We start from the raw sequence: 11,126 nt of genomic DNA on the forward strand, positions 1-11,126 counted from the left end.
TAATTTTGCACCATTAGCATACATTATTCAGAAAACTTTTACCTCAGAGGTCGCAAGACCTTAGATGACCGGAAAGCACTGACGCCTACCTTAAGGACTCTTCACGTAACTAAAACAAACGGAAAGCCTCGGGTTCCGAGTTTCACTCGATCGTTCATTCTATAAAAATTTTGATATGTTCGTGGGGATCTCGGCTTTTGCGTCCTTGATCTCGGTAAACCAGGGTATAAATTGAATTTAGTTGGAAAGTCGCATCTCGTTCGAGCTTTGGTAAGTGCCAAAAGAAATGATGTGACCTAAGTGAAAAATAAGAAAGCATAACAAACATCAATTCGACCCAAGGAAGGTTGGCGAACTGGTTCAGGTGATGGCAAACCGGTTTTAAGTCAGGGAGCGAACCTATGATAATTTTCTTGGCACCTTATCTCATGCGGGCTTTTTTTTTTAATTTTTTAATTTTTTTTTTCATCCTTTTATTTAAGATAGATTAGTTAATGATTAGATTTATGTAGTTTAATTTTTGTTGTGTAAATACGCAATTTAGTTTTCGAACTGCCATGTATTTATAAATTAATAAACTTCAAACATCAAACTACAATTAACGCGATGGAGGCGAACTTACCTGTTGCCATCGTTGCCGTAAGTCTCAGCTTGGTAACCAGGCTCAAAATTCCCATCTCAATTCCCTTCTCAATCATATTCCTTCTGATGTAATATTAGATGTGAATATGAAGGTGATCTTCGCAGTAATGAACACTACTTGAGCAGTAGTGAAAATAAGGCCTAAAAAAAATTAAGGCCTGAACGAGACTCAGGCCTTATTTTCACTACTGCTCAAGTATTGTTTTTTACCGCGAAGATCACTTTCATATTCACTGACGTCTTTATCCGCAGTTCAAATATATGACTTTCATATATTTACAGCCGTATATTAGATGTGTACAATAGTTTAATCCAATCAAATTTTGACTTCTGTCGTGTTAATTATCAAGTCATCAAAGGCTGGTAGCTATATCTATGATGACGTGCAAAGCTCCACACGAATATCCCTTACGTAGATGCAAAGGTGTATAACAGCCTATCCCAAGATCTGAGTTCTGCAGCTTCCTTAAATGAACTCAAACACAGACAATTTCATCCCAGCTTCGAATGAGACGCGCCATCCTAGAATAGCAGCCTTAGTATATGGCAGGCTTTATCTTGTTTTATTTGATAGATTAGCCAAGCAGAATTAGATATTTTACTTAGGGACCGGTCATTATTTATCGCCGGGGGGGGGGGGGTCGGAGTATTTTTGTTGTCACATCGGAGCATTTACCTGATCCCCCCGTAGAGTATCTAGTTTTTTAGAGATCCCCCCTTATCGGTAGTGGAAAGTTTCATGATCCCCCCCCCCCCCCCCTTTCTCCCAGCCACCGCCAAATAACTTTTTGAATATGCAAGTGATATTTTAATAGTGGTACTTACGTCTCATGGACCTTGAACCACAACAGTAAATATTTGCTCGTCAGATACGAACTGAATTGTCGAGGAAGTGCCAATCTCAGTCTGTTCATCCAAATCCACGAAAACATAGTCATCGTCGCTCTCTGCCTCTCCACTTTCGGATTCTTCATCCTCGGATTCCACGTCATCTTCATCACTCGACAGTTCTTCTGTTATCACAGTCTCTTTATTCTGTCGGTAATAGTGACATCGAATGGCCTTCACTTTGTCAAGTTTCCGACCCACAGTCGTCAAACCATGCTTGTTGAGATACAGGTCTAGTTCTCTTACCCGCAACTTTTCAACTTTGCCACCCTCGATGAGGTTATCCCATTGAAAGTCCTTGTACGTTCGTTCGGCCTCTTGCCTTCTTCGCTCCTGAGCTGCTCTTGTTCTGATGTCCTTTCGGATCTCAATATCCTTCAAATGATTAACATATGCAATGACTTGCTTCTCTTCCACATTATATTTTGAGCAGAAGCTCTTCATGGTATCCTGATCGTTTCTGATACTGTCAGAATGTTCCTCGTACAGATCTTTAATACATTTTCTTGGAAGGTAATCATCTGGTGTCCTGCCCGTCGATTCCGTCTGATAGATATCCATGAAATGTCCAGGATTGTTTGAATCTGGTACAGGTTGCGGAATTCTTTCCGTTTCTGGACCGACCCATCTATTGTTAGAACACCAGGAACAGAGATTGGAACTTTCTTCTCTTGACTCTTTACAGGCATCACGACAGAATTCCATAAAAAGTTCTCCACGAATATAGTGGTCTTCCATAAACGATTCGATCTTTCGGAAGTATGCTGCACCGGGCGCTTGCTCTTTGTTTCGTTCTGATGCACCCCGATAGTTGTCGAGGTAAACAGAATTGAAAAAGAATAATTCATCAGGGGACTCGCTTACTTTGCTCTTGATGTAATCTTTAAGGACAGGGGCATCATCAATTCTCTCGGCTACCTGACTACAGACATACCAGGCATTTTTCTCCATCCGTTTCTTTTCGTACTCTTCGTATGACTGGAGAGACAGTTGTTTGATTTCCTCTTCTGAAAGATCCTCAAATCTCCTATATTTTTCCCACTCTAGAGTTGCGCCATCCACAAGAGCATCAGAAATTGCCGAGTTTGTCCTTTCGGCTTCACCTTGCCCGCTGTCGCCCCTCGAACGATGACATCGCACTCTATAATCGGAATTGTGAACCCTTGCTAACTCGGCGTCTCGAAATCTAACTTCGTAGTTGGAAACTCCCACGACCAGCATCTGTAAGGTCAGCCCATCGTGGCTTTACAGGTGGAAGGCAGAGATCTCCGAGAACTTCAAGACCATGTTTACATGAACTGGTTACCCTTAAAATCCTGTCCTTTCTCGCATCTTTTTCCATGGAATCGACTTCCTCTTTAAACAGATCATCAATGGCATCTAAAATGCGTTTCGTGACTGGTATTATCTGACTAGCAAACAGAGCCCTATTGTGCTCTGACATTTCTGTGTCTGATCCCCCCCATTATGCTTGTCAATTACGGCTGATCCCCCCTAAAGGTCTTCAAAAAACCATGTGATCCCCCCCTAAATACTCCGACCCCCCCCAGGCGATAAATAATGACCGGTCCCTTATAAATCAAGTTGAAGGAACTTTTTTTCCGTAAATAAATAAATTCATCAATTAGCCAATCAGTCATTCAATCAGCTGCAGAAGGCATTTTGGCATAAGTTTTAATGCTTGAAGGTTAGACGGCGCGAGTATCAAAGCGTATGCCTTTAACCGACGATCGCAAAGTCGCAACTTCTTGGCATCCAGGCAAAAATATCTCTCGTGCAAGTTCCCAACTTACAGTGGTTCCATCTTTTTATCTAAGAACGCTTTGATTATAATTAGAAATAACTGATTCTTTCATCACTCGCTCCAATCCTTCTGGAGCGCTGTGATCCTTAAAGGATTCTTCGATCACCAATGCAAATAAAGTTCGATAATCAAATAACAATAAATGTTAGTTAGCACCGTCTAATAAGGGGGAATGTTTAGCTTGTACAGCGGATAGTTGTATTAATTTGTAATACTATCGTTGTTTTTCTTTGTTTCATGCAATGGAGTACTGTCGTCAGCATACAGCTTCACAGGCATTTGCTACCATAATAGACGTTGTCTTGGAGCACGTGATGTTGAGAAAGATCGCCATTGGTCAGCCAGATACATACGATCTCAAATACATTAGCGGAGTAAGTGATGTTCCAATCTATCCCAATATCATGGGGCTCGTAATAGTAAATACCACTTGTGAGATGACCAGGATTGGTTCGTTGCACAATGTGATTTCTGTAGATGACAACGTTCTTCAAACCATTATAGAGACATGGGTTGATTGTTCTGTGAGTATACAAAAAAATACCTGTGTCGTCGAGGTAACTGCGGGCAACCAATAGATTTTTTCTATTTCGAGCTTTAATGCCGCCTGAATAATCCGCTGGCCAGCCTCTTACGTAATTACTTACAACTTCCATCATATTGAAACCTTTGAGGTACATCACGTGGTCTCGGAAACGGCCTGTGTTTGGGCTTCCGTTGAAGACATTTTTCACGATTCTCATCTTTCCGTCCCACGCTTCATAACAACAACTTTGAAAGAAGCCTTGATCAGATTCCAGATTGCAGTGGAGTTTTTCTTTCAAGTCTTAATGACCGACTTTAACTCATTCAGATGAGGTAAGTACAAAGTTGTTTGCAGTTTGGTCAGCGGGGAGTCGCACGAAAGTTACTCACTCGTTTCTTTAGTCAGTTAGCCTTTCTCACTTTCCGTTTTTTATTTTGCCACTAACGCGTATTAATAAAGACTGTTAACCACGATGAAAAAAAATTCTTATTTAAGTAATTTGCCTTTGATACTTATTTGCTTGTTAATTCTTGGAACTGTCTTAGTAATCGTTCCATATTTTCACTATCTAAGGTTTTTTAAATAATTCAATAGAGAACGTGATTTTGCTACTCATCAAAGTTATTGTGGAAAACCTGAGATAGCCGTTTTGAGGGGTGCTGTTGGACAGTACAATGTAATACACACGTTACCCTACGAGTCAGCGGCGCTGCCTATGTGGTGGAATGTCCATGATGGGCATTATTACTAAACATGTGTACAATGGTTGATGGTTCTCAATTCTTTTCAAATTTATCCAGGGTTAAGTCCTTCTAGGTGAAAGATTTATGGGACTGCCCCTCTCTCTGCAGTTAAAACATTATTTTATTCCTTTGAGAGAAAAAAAAAGCACGAAACCAATTAAAAGGTGTGATAAGACAACTATACTCACAAGATCTAAATAAGTAACCCTATTACCCTAAAATCCCTATTTGTATCATCATAGATTCTTATCTTTCCTACAATGTCTGCATACTGCAGCTTTTGTCATAACTGGAAATGAAATAGTCTTTGTATATGTGTATGTATTGAAACAGTTAAAAATTATCATATGGTATCAACTTCTTTTTTCTCACCTTCAAATCTCTGAGAAATTATTTAATCTTCTATTTGAGAACTGTTGATAAATGGAATTTATTTTAGTAAAAATAGGGATTTACACTGTTAAATACTTTCATTTGTGGCTCTAATTGAACGAAAGATGTGTTTTCACAGTCGTTAATTAGCTTCCAATCTCTGTTAAACAGTAAGAAATAAGCCTAGTATGTATGAAACGAAAACATCATAACATGGAAAGCGCTTAAAACAATTTTTATCCACTTGTTGCGTTGATCAAAAAACTCACAAGCTCACTGTGCTCACACATTTATTTATTTATTTATTTTTTTGATGCAATAAAACTCATTTGCGCAGACTTTCCATGGAATAATCTCTGTTTGTTGCAGATTGAAAAATATCTCTTGGGTCCTATATTGTTTCTAAAATTCAATTTCTTTTTGCATAAGCCTGACAAATGTAAGTTTTTCTGAATACTGTGGAAAATGACATCTAAAACAAATGTTAGCCTAGTTTATTGTAATGTCAGTTGTTGTTAGGTTAATATTTACTTTACTTTACCATTCCACTTCTTCCACACCTTCTCTTTTTTATTATTTTTCTTGTCCACATCTATTTTATGAAAAAAACAATACTTGGTTTGAACAAGTTTATTAAAAATACTGCACGAGTTCTATAATTGTATTAGAAAAGGTTTCTCTGAAGTGACAATATTGAACCAAGTGATGATAACATTGCAAAATTATGAACTTCTACTTTACTGGAAATGGTCAAAGGAAAAACAGTTTACTAACCAGACATCATTTCTTATTGCTTAGACTTTAACAGGAAAGTTGTATTTCAAGGAGGCTATGGTGTCACTTCTCCAACTTCCTAGAAAGAGGAAAGACTATTGACTGTTTACAAGTGCATGACATGTTGTGGAATCATAGCACTATAGAAGAAAAGAAAATATTGCCTTACAGTGGAAACTTACCTAAATCACTGCCGGCAGGGGCTGGTAGATCGTCATCATCTGTTGTCAATTTGAAGAAGAGGTATTTTATTTAAATAATGGTAAAGGAAAACAGTGAGCTAACCTAACACAACTTTTAAAGAGGCTGTGATGTCACTTTTCCAACTTCTCAAAGAGAGGATAGACTATATATTGTTTACAGATGCATGACATTTTGTGGAATCATAGCAACATGGAAGAAAAGGAAATACTATTTTCCAGTCTACACTTACTCAAATCTCCACCTCAAGGAGGTGGTTCTTTGTGTAGATCTTCACCATCTTTGGTATAAACAGTAAACTTATGTAATTGTGTTGTGGAAAAAATTTTTTTAAAATTGACCATCTAAATTATGTTTTTTTCATGTGGTTGCGGAATATATTTATTGCATAATTGAATAATGCATTATTTATTATGCATATGTAATTTTACGAACATTTAAATCTTAATCTAGTTTCACAATTGTGGTTGAAGTAAGTTAACATTCTGTTGTAAAACTAGCACTCACCTTCTTGGTTTAAATGAAGACTATGCGTGGGAATAAATTGAAATGTTTCCATTTTAATTGTGTAAATAAGTTTGTTAGTAACCTGCAGCTATAAAAGTCTTAATAAAGTGACTCTAAGTAAACTGTTAAGTCCCTTGCCAAAGATTATTCAAGAGTATGTGTGAGTATTCATTTGAAATGGCCGTTTTGAACCTCCAGTTAGATTTTCAAGAATGATTTGTGTCGCAAAGTAAACTGATCTGACATCTGAAAAAACAAATGCCATAATTTCTACATGATTGTTTATTCCAATTTTATTACAGTAAGTAAATTACGATGGAAGTAATAATAACAACCCAAATTCATGCCTTTGCTATCACTATGTCTTGCAGTTAATTCAGTTCCAAATAACTGTATGGAACGAGAGCGTTTGAGTGCACCACTCACCTTAAATCACAATGAGAGATGGCAGGAAAATAGATGCTGCCCGGCATTTCCTTCATCTGGCGCGACATCCAAGCTGGCAATTGTTAGAGAGCAACATCGCCTCTTTCAAATTCGGGGTCTTATTTTCCACGTTTATTGCTGTTTTTACAAGTAGTGCCTCGTTTAATCTGGTTGCTTAGTAAGTTTCTGAGCGCCTTCTGCGTTTATGGATACCAATTATTTGAGATATAATATGATGTGCATTTGTCCTGCGTTATAAGAACTAGCAGTGTTTTGAGAGGTGGAGACTACAATTTCACATACTTGCCCATACACGCCCCAATATTAAACGTGTCCTGGCACTATCTGGTTGGATATTGTCGGGAAAACTTTTTAACGGTTTCCAAAATTTTCGTTCCTGTTTTCGAAAATGTTGGAGGCCCCCAAATTTTGCGTATTGACTTTAAAATGCAACCCTACAGCGTCTACGATAGAATCAGTTCCCTACAGGAAGACGGGGACGTTGCGGATTAAAATCCATTAAAATACGCGCTTTGTCAACAAAAGGGGCTTAATTTTGTTGACAGGACGTGCCGGGAAAAAAATACCCTGACCCCCGCTTTAAGGCTTAGCCAAATCTGTATATTATACTTCAAAATAACTAGGCTCATTTGCAAGAATTTCAAGAGTTGATGTAATGGTTTTCCACAGACTATCTAACAAACAAAATCTAAAAGATTTGTCATTCCGACCTACCTGCAGATAGCTTGTTCCGTCATCTGTTACTCCTCCTATTGCCACATCATAGTAACTCATATTATTTGATGCTACTTCAGCAATACCGAAACCAACCTAAACTGTGGTTCTTACGTGCACCATAAACTCCAGTGTGTCCGCGGACTCATTGTAGTTGTAGGAAACATTGTAATTTCCTTTGTCATCGAGCATGATCATGTTGGGGTACATGTTATACATACTGCTAATTTTTTTGGAAGCCACAAACGGCGCTAAAATACAGAACTGTACAACAGCCATTTTCCTCGCCAAAGATCAGCCTCGCCTTCACTGAGGAACAGCTGCCTTCAAGGACCGTGCATTTTCTTAATTGTCCGTTTTACAGCCTTTTCTCTAGTTACTTACGTAGCCAATATCTGTCGGTGGTATATTTTGTATTTTACATTTGTTTTGGCTTCAAAACAAGCTAAGTGCGATAACAGAGAACAGGAAGCAGCAACTAGAGAAAAAAAAAATATTCGAAGAGAATATTGTGGAAAGTTTTCAGTGATAACAGGATGGGAAACCAAGGAAACCAGTTGTTTTCTGACTGAGATATTTCCTTCTACGGTGAATCTGGAGAGATCGGAATTGAATCATGCGAAACGTGGAAAATTTGACAACTTAAACAGATAAGCAATTAATTACTATTCCGATAAACAGCAAGCGCATGAAGTTAAAGAAGGGTAGAAAATACATAGGTAAAAAAGTGACATCTTAACCAGGTGAAAATTAGCCAATGACATCTGAGAAACATCCAAAAAGCAAACTTTATCTAAATTTAGGCAATTGGTTGGTAATTTTGGGCCTACTTGAAAATAACCGCTGGTCTTTAAGCGTGAGTCCAGCATTGGAACAGTATCGGTCGAGTAAGGTAAATTAATCAACTACCTTCGCTTTCAACCAATATTGACACAATTTGAATACACATGTACTTGACTTAATGTTTAAATATGTGGTCAATATATTGGATGACTCTCATGTTCAGGAAATTTAATGGAGCTACGTCACTATTTGTTTTATATCCTGGAAAATGTAGCCTCACTTTGTAAAGTTTCTCATTTTGCAATCAGCGCCACTGAGTTCTTTCGATTATATGACCTCTGCGTTAATTTCAAAATCGACATTTTTACGAGGGACCGGTGTTTGCTCAGAGCACAACAAAAGGGGAACTATATGTCACTCTTTTAAAATCAATTTATCATCCAGCATTCGAGACCTGGGCAGCATGATTTTTGTCTTCGTTCAGCCGCAACGAAGTGTCCCTTGGTATTTTCCAACGTTTATCATTGCAAAGAAATATTACAGCTTGTTGCACATGGCTTGCGTGTCGTCTGTTGCAATCAAGATTGACAGAAAGTGCGTGAGGTATGACAACACGAAGGCGAACATAGCTCTTTATTGTTCACTGAGCTCTGAACGATTTGACGTACGTTCATGTTTGCACCACTCGTGTCAGAAGATTTTGCTTAGATGAAATAAACAGTATTTCAGTGTATAGAACTGTGTTGTTCTCTTGACTCATAACGTTTAGCATTCAATATTGGAAATATAAAATTATGTATTTAAAATTTAATTATATCTTCAATTTCCACACCAACAAGTTACTGATTGAACAGTTGAACTGGATATGAAATCTGGCTTCTTCATTTTTGTAATGTAGCAAATGCAATCAAAAAGGAATTATGACTTTTGATTTGAGGTTACTGTCAACAAGATCTGGTCAAGTTTTCAAACTTTCGTTTCATTTGCTCCTTATTTAGAGAAAACATTGAAATTAAATTTGCTGGAAAAAAAGAAACTTTTAAAACTTTTCTTCTATACTTCATAAGCTTTTTAGCGATATATAGTTTTCCATGGTTTCTTTGAAAGTAGGGCGCGTAAAACGATTTTCTAAATGTTTTTCCAAAATTTTCCTTGTTTTCTTACATTTCGATGTTTACTGCGCATTTTGTTGCATATTTGTCGTCTTTACATGAAGATCGACCACAGTACAACCTAAGTTTAATTTTTTTTAACGCTAAGCTATCTTTGCGTGATAATGGACTCAATGTCTTCATGAACTTTTCATTTTCTAGCGGGTGTGATTTACATGACAATTACATTACGTGAAAATTGGAATTTCATCACAAGATCGATACCAGTAGAACGAGAGCTTCTTCCTTTAAACGGTAAGCTATCTGTGCGCGATAATCAACTTTTCATGAACTAATATGGAAAACTGATCAGCAGTTTACTCCGCAGTGAGTCTATTTCGGTTTTGCACGTCACACTTTATAATTTCAAATCGACCATATTTCGAATTCGTTCCCTATACTATTCTTTATAACATGTTCAACTCTCCTAACTTAACACCGAGTCACACAACGCGTGACGCTCTCATGAATTAATCGTTTGCCTTTTCTCGAGACGTGAGCTTGGGCCGCCTCTGCTGACATCAGTAAAGGACATTCTGCATGATAAATATGTCTTAAAAAAGGATTGACTTTAGTTTTCGATCACGTGATTGTGGAACCCGGCATCAGTTTCTCAAATTAAACAATGCTTAACAATCTTAACTAATGAGGTTGAAATCCTTAACGGTTTGAAGAAAGCCATTTGACGGCGGGGATATGAAGCATCCGTGCAACGGAAAAGTACGCTTATACTATGTATGCAATAACATTGAAAGTTTTAATTCAATAATATAGAAAGCTTTTGTTCCTCTGAGAAAATTAAAACATCTCTCCTCGTGAGCGCGCAGTGTCATGACTTATCTTCTTATGCCAGACTCTGGCGCTTAAACAGACAGAAAAAAAAAAAGATTTGTGATCTTATGCCCGTCTATCGCGTCCTATTTCGGTCAAAATTTTCAACAGTTAGTGGTCGTATGATAAACTGCTTATTGACTGAGTTTGGTTGGGCCGGACGGGAAAATATTTGGCTCTCGGTCATGAAGCAAGGACCTCGCTGCGCTCCTACCACTCAATCAATAAGTACACAGTATCATTCGGTTTTGTACGTCACACTTTTATCACTCATGCTGTAATTGAACATGAAAAATGAAAAATGTTATTCTATTTTTAATGGGGAACGTCAAGCTTAAGTGTTTAGTCTTTGAAAAGTTTGATTTACATCACAAGATTGATCACGGTACAAACTAAGTTCTTTTCTTTAAACGGTAACCTATCATTGCGTGACAATCGACTCCTTGTCTTCGTGAACTTTTCATTTTCCAGCGGAGGTGATTTGCATGATCGAAGCCAGAATTGTTAAAAAAACTGAGTGACTATATTTCGGTTTAGCACGTCACACTTATCTGACTAATGATGGATTTTAGCGTCCAAAAATGAAACATCTTACTCTGTTTAACCAAAACGTCAGGCTTCAGTGTTCACCCCTTTTGGAACGATTGGATTTGCTTGACGAGATCGATGAGATCGAGAGTACAACTAAAGCTTCTGTCTCGTTGCACCCATGAACTTTTCATTTTCATGTGGGTGTGATTCAT

The 11,126-nt window shown here is 37.8% G+C and overlaps 1 protein-coding gene, 1 long non-coding RNA gene and 1 pseudogene across 2 annotated transcripts in view; 1 reads left to right on the plus strand and 2 right to left on the minus strand.

Moving 5' to 3' along the window:
* The window catches only part of LOC113685666 (uncharacterized), a gene marked incomplete in the record, with an annotated part of 1,392 nt that extends 794 nt beyond the window's left edge, over positions 1-598 (plus strand). The window contains 1 exon segment of the mRNA XM_089189416.1: positions 31-598.
* An 857-nt stretch (positions 599-1,455) lies between these two features.
* On the minus strand, positions 1,456-3,072 carry LOC149036553 (uncharacterized; annotated as a pseudogene).
* A 1,139-nt stretch (positions 3,073-4,211) lies between these two features.
* On the minus strand, positions 4,212-7,851 carry LOC149036554 (uncharacterized). The gene is made up of 5 exons (XR_016181683.1): positions 5,932-7,851; positions 5,750-5,828; positions 5,517-5,567; positions 4,976-5,016; positions 4,212-4,730 (listed from the first exon to the last, which is right to left on the minus strand). It is a non-coding gene; the product is annotated as an uncharacterized LOC149036554 (long non-coding RNA).
* Positions 7,852-11,126: the final 3,275 nt, after the last annotated feature.

Source organism: Pocillopora damicornis, chromosome 12, assembly GCF_964200805.1.
Source record: "Pocillopora damicornis chromosome 12, jaPocDami1.2, whole genome shotgun sequence".
In the NCBI taxonomy this organism is placed as follows: Eukaryota; Metazoa; Cnidaria; class Anthozoa; order Scleractinia; family Pocilloporidae; genus Pocillopora; species Pocillopora damicornis.